This window comes from Callithrix jacchus, chromosome 5 (genome assembly GCF_049354715.1).
Source record: "Callithrix jacchus isolate 240 chromosome 5, calJac240_pri, whole genome shotgun sequence".
Classification (NCBI taxonomy): Eukaryota; Metazoa; Chordata; class Mammalia; order Primates; family Cebidae; genus Callithrix; species Callithrix jacchus.
The window spans coordinates 21964114-21991429 of record NC_133506.1 but is presented as its reverse complement, the minus strand read 5'-3'; the positions used below and the strand labels follow the sequence as shown (position 1 = coordinate 21991429).

The window sequence follows — 27316 nt, the reverse complement described above, 5'->3', positions numbered from 1 at the left end:
TGTGTCCCACCACGCCTGGCTAAATTTTAGTAGAGATGTGGTTTTACCACGTTGGCCAGGCTGGTCTCCAACTCCTGACCTCAAGTGATCAATCTGCCTTGGCCTCCCTAAGAGCTGGGATTACAGGTGTGAGCTACGTGCCTGACCCACATTTAGAAATTTAATATAAAGAAATACAGGAGAATTGTCTGAACCCAGGAGGCGGAGATTGCGGTGAGCCGAGATGGCGCCATTGCACTCCAGCCTGGGTAACAAGAGCGAAACTCCATCTCAAAAAAAAAAAAAGAAATAACTATTGAATATGCACAAAGACATGGCAATAAATGATGTTCACCTTAGCTTGGTATGTCATGGAAAAGAAAGGACAATTATTAAAACCTTCAATCTAGGAGAGTAGTTAAATAGATTATACAATCACATGATAGAATACTCTGCATCCATTGGGAATGATGTTTAAAATCACTGAATAATCCAAGTTTTTTATAACATAATGTTAGCTAATTTTCTACAAGCATATATTCATCTTATTGGTAAAGAGAGAGGGAGGACAGGAGAATATTTTAATAATATTTTTCTAGTGTCTGTTTCTCCAACCAGCACAGGACCCTTTAAAAATGTATTACCTGCAGATTTCCCTTGGTCACTAATCAGGAGCTCATCTTTTATTATTGCTATATGCGGTTCTTTCTTTACTACTGAATTTCTCAAATACATCTCTATACTTCTATCAAAACTGTAAAGCCTTCAGAGGCTACAAGTTCCAGCAGTATTAGCACTGTTCCCTCAGATTGTTTTCCATTACTATCCTCCCGTTACCGAATGAGGCTTGTGTATAAGAAGGCAGGATCAAACAGAAGGAGCATAGAAAATGAAACCGAAACATATTTGTTGCATACCGACTGTGTGCAAGACATAGCTGGGTACAAAAGATTTTATTAAAAATAGAAGGTCTGGTTGTTGCCTTCTAGGAGTTTATTATCTTGTTAGGGAAACCATGCATACATAACAGGCAAGGTAAACTCCGGAGGTACTTTGAGAAGAATATGCGATTTACTTTAAATTACCAAGACATAATAAAATAAGTTACTAACACTTTCTTCCTCATATTCAGTGTAAGAAGACATAATTTAATGGCCTAAAATAAGTTAATGATTTTCTAAAGTACTTATCTGTTCTCTTGGCCATTTTATTCCCAAGTGAAATCTAAGGATAATTAAAATTCATGCCAGTTTTGGAATGTTAGGGCCAGATCAAATAAGTGAAAATCTTCCAAGAGTTTAAAAAAAAAAGTCCCAGAGGGATTCATTAAAATTATACTGTTAACAAATATCCAAGTATGGGTTTTTAGTTCACTTCAATGGCACAGAAAGGAAAAAAGGAAGGAGAAAAGGAAGGGGAAGAAGGAAAGGAGGAAGAAAGAAGGGAGGAAAGAAAGGAGGAAGGGAGGGAGAGATGGGGGGGGGGAAGATCCCTATTTGTCCAATCAGAATTTGATTTCCATCATGACACTCAAACTGCTGCCAGCAATCCATCCATGACCTCCATGTTGCTAAATCTGGTTGTCATTCTCAGTCCTCAGCTTCTCATCTTTCAATAGAATTCCTTTCCTTCTTTCTTTTCTTTCTTTTTAACAGGGCCTTATTTTGTAGCCTGGAGTGCAGTGGCCCTAGCTCACAGCAACCTCAAACTTCCGGCCTTACATGGTCCTCCTGCCTCAGCCTCCTGAGTAAATGAGATAACAGGCATGTGCCATCATGCCTGGCTATCTTCAAAATAGAGATGGGGGTCTCACTATGTTGCCCAGGCTGGTTGCAATCTCCTGGCCTAAAAAGATTCTCCCACCTTGTTCTCCCAAATTACTAGAATTATAGGCATGAGCCACTGCACCCGGCCCCTTTCAACATCTCTCCCTCCTCAAAGTACTTCATTCACCAAAGTAGCATCCTCTCTCGGTTTTCCTCCTGCATCACTGGTCATTTCTTCTCAGCCTCTCTATCTGATTCCTGCCCATCTCCCTTACCTCTTGCTGAAGGAACGGACAGGACTCGGACTCCATCCTCTTTTCTACCTATACTCACTCCTTTGGAGTTTGCATCTATTCTCATGACTTTAAACAGCACCTACCTACCAACAACTCTCACATTCTATCTCTTGTCCAGATCTCTCTCCTGACTTATGTACTCTTTTCTACCTATACTCACTCCTTTGGAGTTTGCATCTATTCTCATGACTTTAAACAGCACCTACCTACCAACAACTCTCACATTCTATCTCTTGTCCAGATCTCTCTCCTGACTTATGTATCTTCCACTTTACATGTTCTAACTTAAATTCCTCATTCTCCCCAACAAAATAACAGCTGGAAGCAATTACATCCTTCCAGTTGCTCAGACAAAAACCCTTGGAATCATTCTTCCCTGTTGGCTCTGTCTTCAAAATACATACAAAGTCTGTACTACTTTTATCACTTCTACTGCAACCGGCCGTCTTGATTGAGGCAACCAGTTCTCTCCCTGATTACTGCATAGGCTCCTGTTTCCTTCCTTGCTAAGCCATGTCATCCTCCCCACACAGATTACTCTGGCTAAAAGATTCTCCAGCTTAATCTTCAGAAACTGAAATTGAATCATGTCATTCCTTTCCTCAAACAACTGCAGTGGCTTCCCAGTTCACTCGGAATTAAACCCAGATGTCTTATGACTACCTCCAAGGCCCTATATAATCTGCCTATAGTCCTTTCTCTGATCCTAAACAGCTACCTTTTCTGGCTGCATTTATCTTCCCTCTGCTCATCTGACTTATGCACAGTTATCTCCTGGGACTTCCTTGCCTGTAGATTACCTCCTTAGGGTCCTTGCTTTAGCTGATTCCTATGCCAGATAGAATCTTTCCCCAGAATATCTGCTTGTTTCTACTCCTTTATCTCCTTTCAGTCATTACTAAAATCTTTTCTTCTCAATAAGTCCTTTTCTGACCCCTCTATTTCTTATTGAATCCCAGATCTAACCACTTCCCCTTTAATTTGCTCCCCATTTTTCTCCATTTACAGTTGTAGTTTCAAGTTAGTTATATAATTTAAATTATGTAAATATTTATAATTGCTTATTGCATGTATCACCTGCCCCAACTTCCCTGCTAAAATATACATTTCATGAGACCAGAGATCTTCTCCTATTTCTTGATATACTCTCAGTGCCTACAACAATCTTTGGCCAGTAGTATACACTGAATAATGTTTATCACATAAACAAAATAAGGCAAGAAACATAACAGCATTAGATGGAAAGAGTGATCTGGCTTTTAGCCTTAGTTATAATTCATGAAATTCTACAGAAATTGCTTGTATTCATACTGCTGGATATGGAAAAAATATCCATAGTATAAGATGATGTAAACCCACCACAGTTTACATGTGCAAATGCACGCAGCAGCAATTACATAGAAAGCAGGGAAGTGATGCCTTTTGTTCAAGATTAAGTAGGTAAATAGCTTTTCTCCCCAAATTCATGCAAAACCCTATATGAAGAAGGATTATTATTTAATAAGGAGACTCTCAGAGACCCTCAATGTTATCACACTGGAAAGAATTACTCATCGTGCTACCAAAAAAGGCATCTGATTTGGAAAGATCTCTACTCATAGACTGTTTTGTTATATGTGTTTTAAATTACACTTGTTTAAAACTTGAGAGCAAAACATGGTTCAAGTTTATCATGTGCAGCAAGCATGGTGATGTCCACATCAGGGTCACAACAATAAAACTGTCTAGGATAAGTGACACGCTGACACTGTGTACTTGTGCAAATGCGCAAATGTCGTTACAACAGAGGGGCATCACCAGCTCTTGCTGTCTAGGTCAGTCATATAAAGATGGTAAAATTTCTACAAGCAAATGACAGTTTTGGAACTAACAGGAGATTTACAGAAGTGTATCTATCTGATTGGCACTCTCCTTTCCTTTATGGACCTGAAGCAGCATACCAGCTCTCCTGGCAAGCTGAATGCAGTGCAGACAAACCCTGCAAGCCTCAAAATTCAGCACCTCCATTTTCTGTCTCTCAGCAGCTTGGAGCAGAAGAGAGGACGCCTGTGGCAGGCTTGGTACATGGTGCTAAGGCTGGCTGTGGAACATCCTTTATCAGTTTGCAATGTAGGGCATGAGAAAACCCAGCTGACAACATGAAGCCATCACAGTGTACTCAGTCTCCAGGACTAACAACAGCATGTCTAGATGGAGTAAGAAGAAACCAACCAATAAAGGCAGGGGCTGATGGGTTATGAGACCACCTAACTAATCCCAAAGTACTCCTGTGGAGAAGACTGTCATTCTCTTTGTGACTTAGGCAACAAAATATCATCATTTGACTCATCCTAGACTCAGAAGCCTGGTTTTCCTCTCTGTTCTTCCCAAATGCAATTTCTGGCAACACCCAGTCTCTTTGGACCATATTTTTCTTTACAGTTTAAACAAAAGAGCTGAACACGCAGTGTTTTTTTTTAATATATATTTTTTTCCGGTTTAAATATTTTGTGACATCACAAGACAAGTCAAATTGTGATAATCCAAATAGTGGCCAAGTGTATGTACCCTTCTCCAATCTGACCTGTTAAACCAAAAATGAAAAATACCATTTAGGTCAGGAAGCAATTGTTCCTGCTATTATTCAAGAATTGCTACTCATGGCGAGGTATGTTGGCTCACACCTGTAATCTCAGCTTTGGGAGGCTGAGGCAAGTGGACTGCTTGGGCACAGGAGTTTGAGACCAGCCCAGGCAACATGGTGAAACCCTGTCTCTATAAAAAAATAAAATACAAGAATTAGCTGGGTGTGCCTGTACTCCCAGCTACTCAGGAGGCTGAGGCAGGAGGATTTCTTGACCCTTGGAGGTGGAGGTTGCACTGAGCAGAGATCAGGCCACTGAATTCCAGTCTGAATGACAGAGTAAGAGTGTCTCAAAAAAAAAAAATCACATATTCAGTGCAGGCATTAGTATAAATATACTAATATATCTAATATATTCAACTCCATTTGCTTCTTAGAAGAGGTATTTATTTCCTCGCCATATTACTCACTATACTGCTTTTGATTTGTGTAGCCCCTGTCGAGTCCATTGAGGGCAGGACCTCTTCATCCTTAGCATTAGCTCAGCACATAGTTCACACTGATAAATACATGTGGACTAGTATGAAGCCTTTGTACACACACATGCACACATGTATGCAAACACACAGCCAGGTACAACATGAATTTTTATAATAAATATGCTATGCTCTAGCCATTTTGTCTTGTTATCTTCATAATGAGCCAAAATGGAAGTGTCTCCTCTTTCCTGCCAAAAATCAAAAAAGCATTCACTATGAGTATTTATCTTCATTTCTCTTCAGAGAAGTGAATGGCCATCTTGTGGTCTCACAGATGGCTCAGTAAAATTCTCCACTAGAGTCTCCAAGGTGGGAATGAGAACCTGGGTTTCTTAGCTTAAAGAAGGTTGTCATGATGGCTCTTCAGAGAAGTGAATGGCCATCTTGTGGTCTCACAGATGGCTCAGTAAAATTCTCCACTAGAGTCTCCAAGGTGGGAATGAGAACCTGGGTTTCTTAGCTTAAAGAAGGTTGCCATGATGGCTCCAGTAATTTTATTTCTTCTCTTCCCTTTTTCTCTACCATTTTCTGCACCTCATTTCCGCATTTATGTTTTGGGTTTACTTCTATCAATATAAAGGAGTCGTAATAATAAATGAAAAAGTTAAAGATTGGCACAGGAGCTGGCTTTCATTTACTTATTATTTCAATGTAATCAAATGAATACTTATTGATATCCTGTGGTTTTCGGACACTGGGCTGCATGGTGGGAATAAAACACTAACAAGTTGGACAGAGTCCTCTCTTCCCGGAAAGGAGATACTAGTAAGGGATAGAACCAAGTTACAGCATAGGTAAAAAGCTAAATGATGAGAGAAGGGGCTAATGTGGGAGGATTTGGGACGTGAAGGGGATCCCTTAAAACAAAAACCAGAGCAGGTCGCTCCTCGTCTCAAACTTTCCCAATGCTTCCTTCCCACCTTACTAATGACCAAAGCCAAAGTCCTTACAGCAACTGACAGGACTTTCTGTGAGCAGGGCTACCATCACCTATGTGACCGCATCTTCTCTTCTGCTTTCCTCCCGGTTCACTCCAGCCACTCTGGCCCTTGCACTCCTTAAAGACAGTGGCCCATGCCTATCTCAGGGCCTTTGCACTTGCTGTTTGCTCTATCTGGAATAGTGTTCTCCCAGGCAGCCTCACAGCTAGACCCATCACTTCAATCAAGTATTGGCTTGGTGACACCTTCCCAGTAGGACCTTACCTGGATTTTCCCAAAACTTCAACATTCCCAGCCTCCAACATTTTATATTGCCAGTGCTGCTTCACGTTTATTTATGCTTAGCTCTTATCACTGTCTAACATAATACATAATGTACCTGTTTTCTTGTTTATTGCCTGACTTTTCCATGATAGGGGTAAATCCCATGACAGGAGGCTCTTTTATTTATTTTGCCTACTGTAGTATCCCCAGGGCCTAGAACAGTGCCTGGCACATTGTAGATATTCAAGGAATACTCTGTGAATGAATAAATGAATGAAGTGTCATAAAATTCTTCCCGGAGCAAGTGATTGAAAACTATTCTGAAATCTAAAGAATGAGATGGAATTATCTCAGCAAAGGGAATGGAGGATGGTGGGAAGGAAGGGGACCAGGAAACAGCATTTCAAAGAAAGAGATTAGGAGTACATCAAGATTTTGTTAAAGCTGAAGGCTGAGGGCAAAAGGTTTAACAAGGTGCAGCTAGAGGAGGAGGCTGGGGCCATGTCCTGCAGGGCTTTGGGAGCCATGCAAACCAATTTGCACTTTACTCTTACAGCAATGGAGGATGTTTGAGAAATTATAATCAGAGGAAATATTCTTTCTAACTAAAAATAAAACCATCTGGATTAGATTTAAAAGGGGCAAGGCTGGAGGCAGAGAGACTGGCTAGTAGGTAGATGAGGGGTCATGTATGTACCAGCATAGTGCTGATGACACTCAAAAGCAGCAGAAGATTCTAGGGCCAATTAGAAGTCTTGGTAATGGATATTTATGTATATGATACGATAATATCTGATTAAGTCATAGAGTTATAAATTACATGCAATAAATATTACATGTATTTCTAGGGTGGGTCAAGGAGAGGATGATAAGAGAGAAGAAAGTGTCAAAGGTGGTGACTGAATTTCTGGCTTGGGTTAACTGTAGTATCAGATATTAGTAGTAACAGACATATATTAATTAAAGAGTGTATAGTATAAACACAGCCAAATTTTTTGACACTCCTCTCAATGAGAGGTGGGGATTGTAAACCAAAAAGTATCTGAGACAGTCCTCAATCAGTTTAGAAGTTTATTTTGCCAATGTTAAGGACATGCCTTTGACATTAAGATTTACATTAAGATGTATATTCCATGTCCTGGAAAGGAAGGACAAATGGAAATTGAATCGGTGGGCAGCAATTTTAGGTCACAGGTGGATTCAAGGATTTTCTGACTGGCAATTAGATGAAAGACTCTATCTAAAGACCTGGAATGAACAGAAGAGAGTATCTGGGTTAAGATAAAGGGTTGTGGAGACCAAGGCTTTTATTATGCAGATGAAGCCTCCAGGTAGCAGGCTTCAGAGAGACCAGATTGTCTTAAGGTTTTTGTTTTAATATTAAGGCTGGTCAGTTGTGCCTCAATTCCAATGGGAGGATGGTATAATGAGGCATATCTGATCATCTGTTTCCACCATGGCCTGAACTCATGTTTCATGTTAACTTTGGAATGCTCTTGGCTGCGAGAGGGGTCCATTTAGTTGGTTGGGGCCAGGTGGGGTGGGGGCGGTGGGTTGCTTAACATTTTATTTTGCTTTACAGGTCCTATGTCCCTTCCTCTTAAATTTGGGCAGAATCTGTGACTTCTTTGTTCAACAAAAGATCACAGAAGTGATGCTGTACCAGACTGAAATAGAGTGGCAGTTTCTAGATGTGGTATCTTGGATCCAAAGAATCAATGACCTCATACAACAGACCCAGTTAAGTTCCCAGGAAACAGCGATCACCAGCCACGTTAGTGAGACATCACGGAAGTAGATAAAGTAGATACTCCAGCCCACTCGAGCCATCCCAGGTCACACCACCTGGAGCAGAGTCAACCCTTTTCTGCTAAGCCTTGCCCAAATTGCCAATTTGCGAACAAAATAAATAACTGCAATTGTTTTAAGCCAATAACTTTTAGGATGGTTTGTTGTTACAAGCTATGAATCACAAGAAAAACGAGAGAGAGATAACAGGAAAAGAAATTGCCACGATTTTTCCATGTGAAACCACACAGGGTTAAGCAGTTGTGGTTGCCTAATTATTCCTACTCAGTGGGATGTCAGAGGAAAGAAGAGAGTGCCCTTTAATACGGAGTTCACCGGTACTTTGGGATGATCCTGGAAGGAGTTAATTCTGGCCCAAACTAACAAGCGAAGTAATAGAGTATATTAAATACTTAAATATCATACTTTCATTTTGTTTGAACCACTGGAGAGAATCCAGTCCCAAATTAATATAACAAAACCAGAAGCCAGAAGCTTGCTTAAAAAATATTTTATCAGATTCCAAATTTCAGCTTGTGGTAGGGCATACTGGAATCCTTTAATAGTTACTCTAGTAAAGACATTCTTCCCATTTGTAAGTGAACAAAAGAAGACAGAGTGAGCCCTTCTGGAACTGCCTAAGTTATTGGTAGACATCGTCCCTATATTAAGTTGGAGATGGATAAGGCTCTAGATTAGTATTAGAGCTTCATGTCAGGGGACAGTACATGTATGTGACAGATGCAGCCAGATAGGAAAGGAAAGCAAACAACTCTTTGTTTTTATTTGAACTACTCTTTTTTTTAAGTGAGTCAGATATAGACAGTTCGTTTTAAGTGCTGGGATTCAGAGTTGAAATGTGGATGGGATTAAGGTAGTTTTATTAGAGAAAGGGGAAGCCCCGAGGGAAAACGGCATGAAAAACTCAGTGACTTCAAAAGCTGACATTAGTTGGACATGCTTACCACACAGCCAGAAACTATCTAGGTAGACTTCAGCTAAAGGCTGTATAAACCCAAGTATTACTTCTATTACTATCCTAATTACTGTCTTCATTGAAAAGGAGGAAAACACACCCACATTGTAGACATAATGTTCAAATTATGCATTTGCCCTGGAGCTTAAGAAAGGTTAGATATGTCTCTTGGTTTTTCATAAATCTAACTTAAACTTATCCATTCAAGCTTTTAATTACTAGCATTTCCCAAACGTAATTACAGTCTTTTTAGGAAACGGTTGTTGCATATTTCTCTATCCAAAAACAAAGTCTTACTCCTTTGTGCATTTAAAATATGTTAGGTCAATGAGTAGGTAAGTGGTTCAAAGGAAAGAGAAACAGGATTGCCGTCATTATTCATGACCCGGAATATGATGTGGCCTCTGTTTCATGAAGGTGAATTAATTCCAAACACCCCATCACAAAAATGTGGCCATTCTCACCACTTTTATGGCTTATTTAAGAGGGCATGTTAGTGTCTCTGTAATATCAGGGTTGGTGGAACTGTTTTCTATATCTGTTACAGAAGGTCTACATAGTCAAGCCCTTCTTGAATATGGTTCCAAAAATAATTTTATCTTCAGAGAGCGAACTAAACTTTATTTTTTCTTTAAAAGCAAATGGAGATAATGCAATCCAACATACTTCCTTCGGTGACCTGAAATCTTACAGGCAGAATCAATGCCGTCATACTCTGATCCATTCAACTTAACAGTCTGAACACCTTTCTGCTTCCTTAGAATGATCTTATTCATCTGTTTTAACCTTAAATGGTTTTCCATCTTTAAACTACTCAACCAAATAGCATTTTATTGGAAGGAGCAAAGAGAAGGGATGAGTTGGGAAGGAGAGTAAATCTTCTGTATCTCAACAACCCAACTTCCCAATCTATTTAGAAAGTTATTTTAGGTTTTTTGTGTCACGAACTGAGTATTCAGCTATTCTTATGGAGGTTATATAACAGGGATAAAACATGCTTCTTTCCTTCAGGAAAGTATCTTTTACATCTGGTTGGGAGATGACACATATAAAGACAAAGATATATCTAGTAAAATAAGGAAGTCAAATTTTCAAACACTGCAATAATAAAAAGTGGAAGAAAACTTCGAAGAATGCACCGGGAATAGGACAGTTGCAAAGTATCATTCATTCATGCATTTATCCATCAACCATTCAAAGTGCTTGCCATGTTTCAGTGACTGGGCCAAGCTCTGGAAAGTCTATCACAAGAGAGAAGCAAGGCATAATCCTGGCATTATGGCAGAATCTCAGAATTTGTGGGATAAGGGCAAGACTGCCCGAGCTTGAATCCTTACTTTGACACTTACTGAAGATGGGCCCTGTAGGGATTTGGTTAAGTGACTTGATGTTTATGTGTGTCAATTTCCTCTTTCATAAACAGATATAACAAGAATAACTGTCTTTCAGAATTGTTATGAGGATAAAATGTATGAACATATGCAAAGGTTAGCCCATATAAACATTATACAAATAGAAGTCTACTCCTGAGAATTCAGGGGAAGACAGGCCAGTCAAGAGGTAAACCTTGGCAGCAGGGACTTGAATTGGATCAGAATTTCCAGGAACTTCCCCTGGTACCTTTTGTGACTTAGATTTAGAGGGCCCTGGTTCTGGGAAAAGGTGGGGCACGTGCATCTCAGCCAGAACTCCTGAAGAATGAGCACTCAAACTCAAGTTGCAGGACACTGCCCTCTTAATGCTACCGCAGAGTATGGACAAGCTTGAGGAGCCGCCAAAGCCTGTCAGCATAAACACCAAGTCAATATATGCCCCTCTTCTCACTGCTTGATTTTCTAAGCTGACTAGCATCAGAGCTACCCTAACACTTCCTGAAGAGGCCGTGTGTGGAGTCCTAGGCTAGGGAATTCATGAATTACCCCGTATAATTCCAAGAACTAAACCTCAGAGATAAGAACAGTGAGTTTTATAGATTTGAAGGCTGAGGCACCGAGAGGCCAAGTGCCTTGTCAGTGAGAAGGTTCACCAGCTTTTATTTTTGCCTCTTAGACCTATAGACCAAGGTTATTCCAGGCTTGCCCTTTAAGCCAACAGAGGTGGTAGAACTTTGAGTCACAGTACTTGATGTCTACTATGCTCAAGCCCACGAGAAGAAGGGAATGTGTGAAAGAACCCAGGCTGACTGGTTCCAGAGCCTATGAATCTGTAATTCCAGCAGGAAGAGAGTGGGAGAAGATTCCACTGAGAAGGGCCTGGCAGTAATTAATATTTTCCTTCCCATTGCAACATCCTCTCATTCCTGATGAAGATTTGTTAAAAGCAATATGTGTTGTACCCCTTCCCTGCTCAGGGTAGGTAGGCCATGTAGGCCCTAACTGGGATATTTGCTTTCAAGAACTGATGCACAGGCATTATACAAGCTAGTGACAAAGGTCCTGAGGAGTCACACAGCTCTCCAGCCCTCCAGGACCACCCAAGCAGGGATGGGGCACTGTGATTGCAGCTGCCCATGCTGGGCGGCAGTAGCTCCCAGCAACAGGAGTCCACTCTGGCCCAGCAAACTCATCCCCTTTGTGGAGGGAGTTGTGTTTGTTTGCTAAGGCCCCAAATCATACACAAAATAATATACGCCATCCAAAGCATAAGTCAAATGGTTCCATCAGTTATTTTCAGTTTGTCTTTAAAATCTCTGATTATACCACTTTAATTTTTGGCCTCACCTCATGGGCCATTAGAGGGAGGCTGACTGCATGCAGCTGATGGGTGTTTTGCCACATAGCTGTAGATTAGCTAAATGCATGAACTATTCTGAACCTTGAATAGTGCTGAGCAGAGGATTTGGGGACCTGCCCTCACACTCTTTAGAGAGGTCCCTATGTTTTAGCCATGTCAGATGCAATTAGGTGCAGTTCAGCTCTCTTAAGTTCCCCAGGGGTTTATTACATGGGCTCCTGAAGGTTTCCCTTTCAAATGGCCGTAGATTTTATATCCAAATCAGTGTGCAGTGATCACTGTCCTCCTGGCTTTAACTCATGGCAATTATGCCTCCATGAAAGCTGAGGGTGTAAAGAGCAGAAAGACAAACACTGCTCTTTGGATTGTCTCATGAAATGCAGCAGAAGATAAAATTGATTTTGTAACATACCAGGTGATCAGAGGCAGTGTTGGCAACTGAAGCCCCCACCTGGCTTCCATGCTCCTCCCCAAAACTGGGACTGAGGTAAGACATACATATTTTTTCTCATGATGGCAACAAGAGACTCACTTCTATCTCAGATCCTGTCATAACACTGAAAATGAATTGATTTTGTGTCTCAAGTCAGAGCCGGGCATGCTACAATTTGCAGAGATCCATTGCTCTGCTTTCTACCAGTCAACACAGTTTGTATATTTATCATCTAAAGCAAAAGCATGATATACAGTCTACTCTCATGAAGCCAAAAAGAGCCAGGGTTTGGATATGCACAAGTTCAATTCCTACTAAGATTTGCAAAATATAGTTTGATAAACACATAGACTTTGTAGCTCTGAAGGAACTTAAAAATGACTTTCAAGGACCTCTGTCCATTTGGAAATCCAGGTGTATTTAAAATTGTTTTCGCAGTTTGTTTATAATCATCAGATTTCATGACAAGAACCAAGGTTCTATGCTCTTATTAAAGCACTAACTTGCTTTAAAAAACAAAGAGAAGCACAATGACCAATTGTCTTATGAATCAGAGCTATGCTCTATATATACCACCATTAACTCAACAGTTTGTGATGAAAGAATAATGTAACCTCATCATGTTCTCTAACAGTGCTGAGTCATTTCTCTATGAAAGGACTAACAAAGCAGGCAATGTCTCATCGTCTCAAGCAAGTCTAGCCACATTATTACAGTATTTCACCTCTATAGCCTCTCCATTCTCCTCTGAGTCATTATTTATCTCTTCCCTAATCTAATTGGAAAAAAGTAAGTTAATCTTGAATGTCAAATCTATATGTGTACACCTTTATGTCTGTATTTCAAAACTGGCTAATGTCAACATGAGTGAACCAACCTGAATAATCTAAAAGATAGGTCAAATTAATGCTAACTTGAAAGAATACTTTTTTTTATATTAAGCCAAAGGTCATATTCACTAGGATTTAGGTGTACAGATGACATACATTAAATTTAGTTAATAATGAATTCATTCTTCTTCTGTATATGTAAACATGAATCGGAGTGGTTTGTTAGTGAATGGAAACAAAACTATTCACGCACTGATTAATTCATTCAGTACATGTTTGCTGAACCTGCTTTATGTACAAGGTTTTATATGATGCAATGCATAAGAGTGAAGATAAAAATATGGAGCTCACAGTCCATTTATCAGTATGACAGAGATGACTAAGGCGAAATCCACAGAAGTACAAAATGGTGTTATGTGATAATCAGAGACAAGAGATTACTTCTGGTTGAAGCATGCAAGAAGCAATTAGACAGGGTCATTTAATAGAGGTGGGGTACGGTAGATGGAAAGAATAGGTTCTCCAAGTAGAAAGACAAAGGTATTAGGGCAAAAGGCTAGATATAAGAAAGCCTGGGAAACATAACAGAAGCAGCCTGTTTCAGGTGGGCCTTCAAACTAGAAGAGCAGAATTTGAGCCTGGAAGGGCAGATTGAGTTTAGACCATGGAGAGTTTTGGAAAACTAAATTTAAATTCTGCTGGTTAATAACTAGGATAGATCATATCATCACCTTGGCCAGTCACTATTTAAAAAATAAAATATTAGTCAAATAAATTATTAGGTAGAATTGAAAATGTTCTTTTGACTATTTCAAATATTTTTGCTTCTTTAACTAATTTAAACGAATGATATGTGTTCATGGTTGAATGATCTATAGTCCCCTATACTAAGTCTATCTCTATTTTGTAACATTTCTCTATATAAAATTCATTACTTCTCATCAAATGACTAATAGTGCTTACAGTTTTACTTTAAAGGCATATGCAATCAAACAACACACAAAAGAGAGAACACAGACTCCCTAACAAAAATATATGAATGTGCCCCAAGCAATCATACGTTGACACTCTTGATGTAGTCTTTCATGGAGACGTAGCATTGCCCATGCATCTGATGCAAGGTCTCAGATTCTGCCTTTGAGTGCGAATGCCATGCAGGCCAAGTAATATTTTTAGGGTTTAAGGATGTACTCTTTCTTCCCCTCTTCAAACCAAGGAATGTAAAATGGCAAACATTCTCAATCCTTACATACATTTGGCTCTGAGGCAAGTTGAAGGCAAGATGCTTAGACTATTTACAATTTTACTTCACAAAGGAATTCTCTTTGATGAATGGCCTTTGCAGAATTATCCTTGCAGGTCTGTTTATAAAGTTGTGTACAAAAGAAGAATTGGTATCACCACTTTTACTGAAACTATTCCAAAAAATTGAGGGAAAGGGACTCTTTCCTAACTCATTCTATGAAGCCAGGATCACTCTGATACCAAATTCTGGCAACGACACAATGAGAAAAGAAAACGACAAGCCAATATTCCTCATGAACATAGACACAAAAATCCACAGCAAAATACTAGCAAACAGAATACAGCAGCATACAGAAAAGTTAATTCACCATGATCAAATAGGCTTTATTCCCGGGATGCAAGGGTGGTACAACATATGCAAATGAATAAATATGATTTACCACATAAACAGAACTAAAAACAAAAACCTTATGATTCTCTCAATAGATGCAAAAATAGCTTTCAGTAGAATCCAGCATCTCCTCAGGATTAAAAAAAAACCCTCAAGAAACTAGGCATTAAAAGAACATATCCCAAAATAATAAGAGCCATCATGATGAACCCACAGCCAATATCATACTAAATGGGCAAAAGCTGGAAGCATTACCCTTAAGAACAGGAACAAGACAAGGATGTCCTCTCTCACCACTCCTTTTCAACATAGTATTGAAAGTCCTAGCCAGAGCTATCAGGGAAAAGAAAGAAATAAAAGGTATCCAAACAGGAAAAAAAAAAAAAAGTCAAATTCTCTCTTCACTGATAAGAGTCTATAACTAGAAAACACTAAAAACACCACCAAAAGTCTCCTAGAACTGATAAATGATTGTAGTAAAGTTTCAGGATACAAAGTCAATGTACACCAATCAGTAGCATTCCTATGCACTAATAGCATTCAAGCTGAGAGCCAAATCAAGAATGTAATCCTACTTACAATAGCCACCCGAAAAACAAGATACCTGGGAATGTAGCTAACCAACACGTGAAAGATCTCCACAAGGAGAACTACAAAAGCCTGCTGAAAGTAATCAGAGATGACACAAATGGGAAAACATTCTATGCTCATGGATTGGAAGAGAATATATCCTTAAAATGGCCATTCTGCCTATAACAATCTACAGAGTCAATGCTATTCCTAACAAATTACCAACATCATTTTTCATAGAATTAGAAAAAATGACTATAAAATTCATAGAAACCAAAAAGGAGCCAGAATAGCCAAAGCAATCCTAACAAAAAAATAAAACAAACAAAAAAACAATGCCAAAGGTATCCCATTACCTGACTTATAAGTATATTGTAAGGCCACAGTAACCAAAACAGCATGGTACTGGCACAAAACATATGCGCAGGCCAATGAAACAAAATAGACAACCCAGAAATACTGCCACATACCTCAACCATCTGACATTCAACTAAGTTGACAAAAAGCATTAGAGTAAGGACCTCCTATTAAATAAATAGTGCTGGGATAAGTGACTAGCCATATGCATAAGAATGAAACTAGACTCCTACCTTTCATCATATATAAAAGTTAACTAAAGATGGATTAAAGATTTAAGCATAAGACCTCAAACTATAAGTCCCAGAAGAAAACCTAGGTAATAAATACCATTCAGAACATCAGCTTTGGCAAAGAATTCATGACTCAAAAGCAATTGCTACTAAAACAAAAATTGACAAGTGGGTCCTAAGTAAACTAAATAGCTTCTGCGCAGCAAAATAAACTATCAACAGAGTAAACAGACAACCTACAGAATGGGAGAACATATTCACAAAGTATGCATCCAACAGAAACCTAATATCCAGAATCTGTAGGGAACTTAAGTAACTGAATGAGCAAAAAAACAAATAACTCTATTAAAAAGTGAGCAGAGGACATGAACAGACATTTCTCAAAAGAAGACATACAAGCAGCTAAAAAATATGAAAAAAATGACCACCCTCACTGATTATTGGAGAAATTCAAATCAAAACCACAGTGAGATACCATTTCATACCAGTCAGAATGGCTCAAAACAGAAAAAATGTTGGCAAGGCTGTGGAGAAAACAGAATACTTATACATTGTTGATGGGAGTATAAATTAGTTCATTTTTTACACTGTGGAAAGCACGATTTAGGAATTTCTTAAAGAATTTAAAACAGAACTATGATTTGACCCAGCAATCCCAACACTGTGTATATAACCAGAGGAAAATAATTGTTTTACCAAAAAGTTCATCACAGAGCTATTCACAAGAGCAAAGACATGGAATCAACCTAGGTGGCCATCAGCAGACGACTGAATACACCAAATGTGGTACATAAACATCATGGAATACTATACATCCATGAAAAAGAATAAAATGATATCCTTTTTAGCAACATGAATGCAACTAGAGGTCATCATAAATAAATGAACACAAGAACAGAAAACCAAATATTGCACGTTCCTACTTATAAGTGTGAGCTAAACACTGGACACACATGGACATAAAGATGGAAAGAAAAGACACTGGCACCACTAGAAAGGGGAGAAAGAGAAGAGGAGTAAGGGCTAAAAACCTACCTATTAGGTACTAGTCTCACTATTTGGGTGATGGGATAATTCATACCCCAAACCCCAGCATCACACAATATACTCATGTAACAAAACTGAACATGTACCCCGAAATCTAAAATCAAAGTTGAAATTATTTTTAAAAAGAATAGAAATCCTCAAATGCTTTCCAGTAAGAGAAATAGTGAGAAAATAAAGCAGATGCATAAACTTTAGGTAAGCAAATTCCCAAATGGTTTTTTCTAAATTGAAACCATCAGAGCACAAAGTCAACATATGTCTTTTCTCTAAAAGTTCAGTGTCATCACAAGAAATATGAAAGTTTGGCCAGGCATGGTGGCTCATGCCTATAATCCCAGCACTTTGGGAGGCTGAGGCAGACAGATCATATGAGGTCAGGAGTTTGAGACCAGCCTGGCCAACATGGTGAAACCCTATCTCTACTAAAAATACAAAAATCAGCTAGGGGTTGTGGTTCACACCTATAATCCCAGCTACTCACTCACAAGATTTGGCATGAGGATTGTTTGAACCCAGAAGGTGGAAGATGTAGTGAGCCAAGGTCATACCACTGCACTCCAGCCTGGGCAACAGAATGAGACTCTGTCTTTAAAATAAATAAATAAATACACCTTTCTTTGTTCATAGTATTGGACCACGTGCAAATTCCTTGTTCTGTGCCAGAATTTCTACCGTTAATATGCTTATACCTTATGATGGTTCACAATGATGACACCCTGAAGCAAAATTATTTTTATCGTGCTCAATGCTTGGTTATTCTAACATAACTAAAATGTTCAATGATGACCTACAAAGTTTGTTTGTGAATTTATTAATCCTATGAAATTCACCTTTTCTCCTTTGGTAGCTTTTTTTTTTTTTTTCTTACCAGACCTGACCATCAGTTCAAGTTGTCTGCTATATACAAAAAGAAGAACAAATACAGTCCAAAAACAAAGACAGCACCTCAAAAAAAAAAAAAGAAAGAAAGAAAAAACCCATAATTATTTGAATCTTCATTGTACACTGCCTACCTGAGACCATCAAGCCACAAACATTTCTTTATTGGTTCTATGAATTTTGTACAATTTTTTAAAATAATGCAAATGTTATGAAAGAATCTTACCAAAATAAAATTAAACGAAGTTTCAACACTTATTAAAGAAAAGATAGGTATAAATGTATTCTCCTAATAAGTGTTACAGATAGGTAAGCTCAAAGCAATATTGTTATCTGGCCTAAAATGTCTTTACTTTTAACAAATTGCGTTCAATTCCAGAAGTTTCTAAACAAATTAGGGTGGACTCAATTGAACACAAGTTTAAAATCATTCTTATCGGTTAAAGTACTAACATCAATCAATGTTTAATATGCTCTCCTGAATAAATGTTTATTTTAGTTAGTATTTATTTATTTTGAGACAGAGTTTTGTTCTTGTTGCCCAGGCTGGATTACAATGGCACAGTCTCAGCTCAACGCAACCTCCACTTCCTGGGTTCAAGCAATTCTCCTGCCTCAGCCTCCCGTGTAGCTGGGATTACAGGTGCCCGCAACCACACCTGGCTAATTTTTTTTTTTAGTAGAGACAAGCTTTCACCATGTTGGCCAGGCTGGTCTCGAACTCCTGACTGCAGGTGATCTGCCGGCCTCAGCCACCTAAAGTGCTGAGATTACAGGTGAGAGCCATTGCACTGGCCCTCAATAAATTTTTAGACACAATGGATTCATTTACATATTTATGCATTAGTGGCATTTTCTACCTCAAATCCCATCATCTGCATCTGAGGCATTCCATTTCCATTTCAATTCTCAAAAACAAATGAAGAGCAATTTACAAAGGCCTATACAGAGCCTCAAAGATCAAGCTAGATCTAGCAAAAGTAGACTTTAAACACATGTAAATCTGGTGATGTACCCAAGTGACTGTAGTTCCAGACTGATAATATTCTAAAAGGGAACCTAATGGAAGAAAATGAAGTTTATCTGAGGGGTTCTTATGAGTAGAAAGTCATAATAATAAATTTAAGTATAATACCAGGAAGGCGCAATTAAGTAATAAAAACATGTTTCAGAGAACTTTGACTACATTCTATGCATGTGTTGAGCACATGTGGCACGTTAACTTATTTTCAAATATGCTGCCCTTCCTTAAAATCTCTGTGATATTGTTAGGCTTTGAGACCCCACCTAAATCTGATCTTGAATTGTAATCTCCATATTCCCCTAGTGTCAAGGGAGAGACGGTGTAGACTTAACTCAATCTTGGGGGCAGTTTCCCCTATGTTGTTCTCATGATAGTGACTTCTCAGGAATCTGATAGTTTTGTAAGTGTTTGGTAGTTCCTCCTGCATTCATTCTCCTTCCTGCCACCTTGTGAAGATGGTGCCTTGCTTCCCCTTCACCTTTCACCATGATTGTAAGTTTCCTGAGCCGTCCCCAGCCATGCTGAACTGTGAGTCAATTAAACCCCTTTCCTTTATAAATTACCCAGTCTCCGGCAGTTCTTTACAGCAGTGTGAAAACAAATTAATATAGTTAGTGATGACAATAATAATGGTAATAGGTAGTATTCCCATAGTGTTTGCTAATTTTCAGGTATTACACTAAACCATTTTACTTGTGTCAAATCTCAAATCCTCACTACTATCCTGTAAGATGCACTTATCCTCATTTTACAGATGTGGAAACTTAGAAGCAAAGAGGTTTAATAAAATACCAAAAGCTGTATAGATCACTAGCCATTTCCCCCCTGTTAATGATGACTCTCTGGTTACTGAACTGGTAGAAGGGCAACCTGTATCCCTGTCAGGCATCATGTGAGAGACACTGTCTAGATGTTTACCCTTTTTTCCCTACTGAGCACCTAGCTAATTTTTCTAGCCTCCTCTGCAATTAGAAGGGGTCATATGACCAAGACTTGGAAAATACAAAGTGGGAAAAAGTAACAAGTGCCACTCTGAGGTTTAGCCTGTAAAAATCTGCCATGAAATCCTCCACTTTCTCTTTCCCTTTCTGCCAACTAACATTAATGCCCACAACAACTGCAGAAACCCTGAGCTGAAAATGGCAGAGCAGAGAGTTTTGTAGACATCTATCAGGTCCATTTGATCCAGTAATGAGTTCAGGTCCTGAATATCTTTGTTAATTTTGCCTCGATGACCTCCCTAATATTGTCATTGAGGTGCTAAAGTTTCACACTATTATTGTGTGGGAGTCTAAGTATCTTTGTAGTCTCTAAGAACTTGCCTTATGAAGCTGGGTGCTCCTGTGTTGGGTGAATATATTTTTAGCATAGTTAGATCTTCTTGAACTGAACCCTTTACCACTATGTAATGCCCTTCTTGGTCTCTTTTGATCTTTGTTGGTTTAAAGTCCATTTTGTCAGAAACTAGGATTAGAACTCCAGATTCTCTTCTGTGTTCCATTTGCTTGGTAGATTTTTCTCCATCTTTTTATTTTGAACCCGTGTGTGTCGCTGCATGTGGGATGGATCTCTTGAAGACAGCATACCCATGATCTTTTTTCTTTATCCAGATTGACACCCTCTGTCTTTTCATTTGGGGTATTTAGCCCATTTATATTCAAGTTTAGTATTCACGTGCATAGATCTGATTCTGTCATTATGGTGTTAGCGGGTTATTTTGCAGACTTGTTTATGTGGTCACTTTATAATGTCACTGGTCTGTGTACTTTAGTGTGTTTTGTAGTGGCTGGAAACAGTCTTTCCTTTCCAAATACAGTGCTTCCTTCAGGAGCTCTAGTAAGGTAGGTCTGGTGATACCAAATTCCCTTAGCATTTGCTTATCTGAAAAGGATCTTATTTCTCCTTCAATTATAAAGTTCAGTTGGGCCATATATGAAATTCTCGATTGGAATTGCTTTAAGAATGTCAAATATTGGCCCTCAATCTCTTCGGGCTTTTATGGTTTCAGCTGAGTGGCACTGTTAATCTGATGGGCTTTCCTTCATAGGTGACCTAACCTTCCTCTTTAGCTACCTTTAACATTTTTTCTTTTATTTCTGCCTTGGAGAATTTGATGATTATGTGTGTTAGACATGATGTTCTTATGAAGTATCCTGCTGGGGTTCTCTCCATTTCCTGAATTTGGATGTTGGCCTTCCTGGTGAGGTTGGGGAAGTTCTCATAGATGATATATTGAATATGTTTTCCAAGATGGTTCCATTCTCCTCATCTCTTTCAGGCACACCAGGACCATTCAGGACATAGGAATGGTCAATGAGTTAATGATGAAGACACCAAAAGCAATTGCAACAAAAGCAAAAATTGACAAATTGTATCTAATTAAACTAAAGAGCTTCTGCAAAACAAGGGAAATCTATCAACAAAGTGAACAGACAACCTACAGAATGGGAGAAAATCTTTGCTATGACAAAGGTCATATACCCAGCATCTATAAGGAACTTAAACAAATTTACAAGAAAGAAACCAAACAACCCCATTAAAAAGTGGGCAAAGGACCTGAACAGACACTTTCAAAAGAAGGCATACATGAGGCCAGCAATCATATGAAAAAAACCTCAACATCACTGATCATTATAGAAATGCAAGTCAAAACCACAATTAGATACCATCTCATGCCAGTCAGGATGAACATTATTAAAAAGCCAAAAACATAACAGATGCTGGTGAGGATGAGGAGAAAAAGGAACAATAATACGCTGTTAGTAGAGGTGTAAATTAGTTCAACTATTGTGGAAGACAGAATGGTGATGCCTCAAAGACCTAAAGCCAGAAGGTCCCCTTGACCCAGCAATCCCATTGCTGGGTATACACCCAAAGGAATATAAATCATTTCTATTATAAAGACACACACATGCATATGTTGATTGTAACACTATTCACAATAGCAAAGATACAGAATCAACTAGATGCCCATCAATGATAGACTGGATAAGGAAAATGTGTCATATATATGCCATGGAATACTACACAGCCATAAAGAAATGAGACCATTTCCTTTGCAGGGACATGGATGGAGCTGGAGGCCATTATCCTTAGCAAACTAACATAGGAACAGAAAACCAACTGCCACATGCTCTAATTCATAAGGGGGAGCTAAAAGATGAGAACACGTGGACACAGAGGGAAATAACACACACTGGGCCATATTGGAGGGTGGAATGTGAGAGGAGAAAGAGGATCAGGAAAAATAACTGATGGGTACTTGGCTTAGGTTAAGTTTGGGTGACAAAATTATCTATACAACAAACTCCCATGATAAAAGTTTACCTATATATCAAACTTGCACATATAACCCTGAATTAAAACAAAAAGCTTAAAAAATAGCAAAGCCTCCATCAGCCCTGGTTCCTGAACGGCTGTGGGATGCAGTTACTGACATTTCCCCAGATGCTCTTTAGATTTGATGTGAACAAGACATAGAAGCTCATTGTATTAAGCTACTGAGATTTTAGTGTTTATCTATTATAGCATGTAGCATTTACTTTAACTAATAATGGCTGTTCTCTACAATTTAGATATTTATGCAAATGGCAGATACTACTTTACAAATGATGAATAATCCAATTTCTTCAAATTCCCCCTTGTTGAGAAAAGGGGTTGGCTTTCCCATCCAACTGTAGCAGTCAGATCCCCTTAAATGCTTAGTTACCATTTTAAATTTCATCAACAAGAAGATTTATGCACGGTACAGAAGAAGGAGGAGAGGCCGACAGCAACCCACTGCTCCAGTGCAGAAACAGGCAGAGTCACACCTTTGGTGAGAATCACCTTTCACAGCACTGTAGGAAGCCTGGATTCACTAATGATTTTGCGGGGTTCCTGCACTGTCCAGAGTCTCCGAAAGCTAATGATGGCTTTCCTTGCGCTTTGATCCTCTAACACTTCCAACAGTTTTAGAAATACCTCATTGAAGTATAAAATCCCTTCCAGCTTTAAATAGCTAGAGACGTTTCTGATTCTCTGATGAAACTCCGAAGGATACAAAAGAATGTTCTTCTCAAGGTAACTGATCTTTGTTTACTACCATTCAAATTATTTTTCCTGCTCCAGCAGATATTCTCTCCAAAGGTGGCAGTCAAATGCATCTCAGACTATAAATATACATGTATTAAATTCTCACTCAACAACAACCACTGATCAACATAGGACTGGCTTCGTGTGTATGTGACCTGTGCTTACAAAGGACCGTACACCGTTTGGTCCTCTGTTGTGACCTTTTGGAGTTCCTGATAATTTGTGAACAAGGGCCCTACATTTTCATTTTGCACTGTGCCCTCCAGCTTACATAGCTGGTCCTGTATCAATGATAGCCCTTGACCAAAAGCCACAGGAGAAAGATGTAAAGAAAGACATCCAGGTGCCTTAACATCTTTTGCTTCTTTAGTTCAATATGACAACACATACAGTCTAATTCTGCACCTACTCTAGACAAACCAATACTACCCACACATTACCCGTAGCCATGACGTTTACTTTGCTGAGGTGAGGAAGAACTATCAGGATATAACTGTAATATGCTGAAATGAAAACACAGCAATTTCAAATTTTCTGATGGTGCTGAGGATCCATGTGTGAAAGTAAAGACCCTTGCATTTGGGAAAAGGGAGAACAACTTAATGATTCTTGTCCCATATGCAAGGTTGGGCCCCAGAATCCAGGCTGGAGTAGAATTTGAAGGCTCAAGTCTTCTGCTTTATAAAATAACAAGGATTTTTTTTATTGCAGTAACTAATGGTATAAAACTAGAATGTGGAACGGGAGATACAGGAGGCCAGGCATTGTGGTTCATGACTATAATCCCAGCACTTCAGGAGGCCAAGGTGAGGGAATCACTTGAGCTCCAGGTTTTGAGATTCTGTCTCTACAAAAAAAAAAAGAAATATTAGCCAGGTGTGGTAGCACACACGTGCAGTCCCAGCTACTCAAAAGGCTGAGACAGGAGGATCCCTTGACCCAGGAGTTCAAGGCTACAGTGAGCCATAATTGCACCACTGCACTCTAGTCTGGGCAATAACGAGAGACCTTGTCTCTAAAAAAAAAAAAAAAAAAAAAAAAATGGAGATATGGGAGAGAGATGGACACTCTAGATATGTTTGGGTTTTGGGCCTAATAAAGTATAAGGTCAGTGATCATGTCCTTTTGGCAGAGAATGGCTACTAGGTTTTTTAGAACAATGCTTTCATATTAAAATATAATGTGTTTCCTGTTTTATATTTAGATGACAACAACAAATTCTTTACTCAATCACCCTCTCCATCACTGAACTTTAAGGAAAATCCAACTGTGATTGGGGTATAAGCCTTCGGGGTATCTAAAAGGCAGATGGTACAAGATAGGGCAGAAAATGGCCACTGGTCATTAAAGATGATACTATGAGCAGGGATTTGGAGAAAGAGGTGACACCACAATGTCAGACTTTTTAGACACCTTGGAAATGTTGAGTATGATCCAGGACCTCCCAAAGTGCATGTGTGGAGGCCTAAGCCATTCCATTTGTCTAGAAAGGACAATGGTGGCCTCAAAATCCAAGGGGACTTGGAGACAACCAAAATGCACCAATATGTCTTAGAAATATAATTACCTCTGGAAGTAGTAAGAAATGAATACACAGAAGAAATCAACATGACAGATGTAGATAGAGGGCTAGACAAGGTTAAGGCGTGAAGTCACCTGGTAAATAGGAATCCATGCAGAAATCGAAATCCCATTGCTTATAGCAACATTCCTGTGGCTAGGAATCATGTTTATTAGAATCCAGAATCTTTCATAGGCATAACATCCACTTTCCAAGTATACTAGAAAAAAAAAAAAATTCAACTGAAACAACATTTACACTTCAAAGAGAATGTCACCTGGCATATTTGCAGTTCCTTAGCGAGAAACAAAAGCATCCATTTACAAGCCAATCCACACTGCCAGTATCAACGCTCAAAATCTACTTCGAGTATATCCTCATATGAATCACACCCAAATAAAAAGTTTTTTCTCTCCCAAAGAACATAATACTACACACTTATTCCCACTATTTACAAAGCAGCTATCAAAATTATGCCTTGATTCATTAGGTTTCTCCAGGAACTCAGTTTTTACTTAGAAGTAGAATGGGGCTTTTCAGCAAAGCATCAAGTAGGGCCACCTAAACATGATCCTTTATGAATGCACACAATGACAAAAGTCAGATCGCTCTCAATTACATAACATTGACAGCTTCCACATCGCAGAACTCTGAAATTACAGACAGGGTGAAAATTATTCTTAGGCAAAGATAATATAGTTTGAAAGATGGTACTTTTATTCTTTGAAATCAAATAGCTTTGATTTAACCACTTTTCAGATTTCTTCTTCTTGACAAGGTTGCATTAACACCTTAACCTAAAGCAAATGTATATTTATCCAACATACATTCTATGCACAAAATTACTCTCTGGATAAACATTCAGGCACACCTTCCCACCCACCTTCAAAAACTAGAATTGATACTCACGCACATGTATATCACTGAAAAGCAAACACTGAAAAGCTCACTCTTTACCTACAAGCCTAAAATTTAAAAGCCCAATATGTAATAGTGGGGATTGTATTGTTCCTGAAAGCTACATCTACAGCACTATAAATTAATTGTTGTTCTCCTGGACAATTCTATGCTCAGGTCAACTTAATAAATTTGAAGATGTCATCTGCTAAATTATGAATCACCAAGAAGACCTACTCACCCAGAAATTGCTCTGTTGTTTCCACCAAAACTTTAAAAAATCGTCTGCAGCACTGAGAAGATTAAATTACCTAATTTTTAATTTCAACGAGCAATAGAGTGTGTCTACCTGCTGGATCCTCTGCCAACTGACAGACAAAAGGCTGAAGGGAGTGCCCTTTGGACGCTATCAATTAACTGAAGGTGGTTCATTAATCTTTAGTGTCAACACCTGAGTTTTGCTCCGATAGCTCTTACAGAATGCAGCTGGTTGCTGGTATTTCAGACCAAGACACATCCAGTTAAGTTCACCTTATAGAAGGATAGCTTAAGCTTTTCCTGGTTAATTCTGAGTCAGTTTAAAAATAGCTAATTATATGCAGAACTATGGAGAGAAAGTTGCTATATTCATTCATTCATTTATTCATTCCACATACAGTTATTTTGTGCTTATTATTTGCCAGGAATCCTATACAAAGATTCATCAAACTGCATTAAAGGGGAGTCAGACATTATGAAGGTATGTTTAAACCTTGACCTCTATACATACGCTAAGAGAGGCTGAACTTTAAGAGAGAAAATTATGGCTGCCTTCCCGTTCCTTAGAAAATGAAAGCTGCAAGCACATCTTTTTGAGAACTTGCTACAAATCACTCAGTGTTGGAAGAAACAGCGATGCCATATAAATCAAGCAGAACCTAGGCTTGCATTCTCATCACAGGATAATCTTTAATGAAGGAGGATTGGCAAAAGAAGCTTTATTGCAGGTGAGCATTAAAGAAAGAGTTGAACTAAGAGCATATGGCACCCAGATGCAAATCCAAATTTGGTATAGAATACATTTTAGGGTACATTTATTATCATCATCAGTAGTAGTAATTACGTTTTAAAATAGTGATTATTACAAGAGGATTTGAAACAAATATTGTGGAGACCATAAATTCTGAAAAGCCATCAATGTATGGAGTTGGTTGTGTTTGTTATTCAACAAGAATAACGAACTCCAGGAAACTTTTGGTATTTAAACGGAAATTTCATTAATCCGGGTTCAACCAGGAGAACACAAACCATTAAGTAACTTAAGTCAAGGGAATTTAACATAGGGAGTTGGTTTATAGGTAATAGAAGAGCAAAAAAAAAAAAGCCAAATAAGTAAGAATGAGGCAATCTAGGGATTACCAAAGGCAGGAAACCACAAAGGCCACAGAGAAGAGGTAGCGTTACCAAAGCACAGGGACCGGGGTTACATGGAGTAAGCTGGAACCTTGGTAGGCTTCTCTGGAAGGAGACAGCATCATAGAGGCAGAGATGCTGCCACGGCAGAAATTCCCTCGCTTCTCCTTCCTTCTGCCCTCTAATCTCCTGACAATGCCTCCCATTGACCCAACCGTTAGCCATCAGACAGGGGAAGCCGGGAAATGCAGCCTGTGGGACGTATGCGCCCTGTGATACAAAGCATAGTAGGGGAAGGACAAGAATGGACACAAACCAAACAAGCCCCGGAGCAGCACTGTAGCTCTCAGCCACTGGTGCCTAGGTATACAGGAGCAATTTGTCAAGCTTGGAAGCTCTTATATTTTGTGGCTCTGGAGTTACCGTGAAATTCAACATCAAATGAAAGCATCACTTAACTCCTATATAATCTAAGCCCTTGTGATTTAACATTCTCATAGGGAACTTATGGGACTTAAATGGACACTGATAGCACAGG

The 27316-nt window shown here is 38.9% G+C and overlaps 1 protein-coding gene and 1 long non-coding RNA gene across 10 annotated transcripts in view; both read right to left on the bottom strand.

Annotated features, from left to right (window-relative positions):
- Positions 1–25759, bottom strand: part of LOC144582459 (uncharacterized) — a 54020-nt gene extending 28261 nt beyond the window's left edge. The window contains exon 1 of the long non-coding RNA XR_013535130.1: positions 24585–25759. This is a non-coding gene — a long non-coding RNA (uncharacterized LOC144582459). The remainder of the gene's footprint in view (positions 1–24584) is intronic.
- Positions 1–27316, bottom strand: part of MACROD2 (mono-ADP ribosylhydrolase 2) — a 2068485-nt gene that overhangs the window by 1153227 nt on the left and 887942 nt on the right. The window lies entirely within an intron of this gene.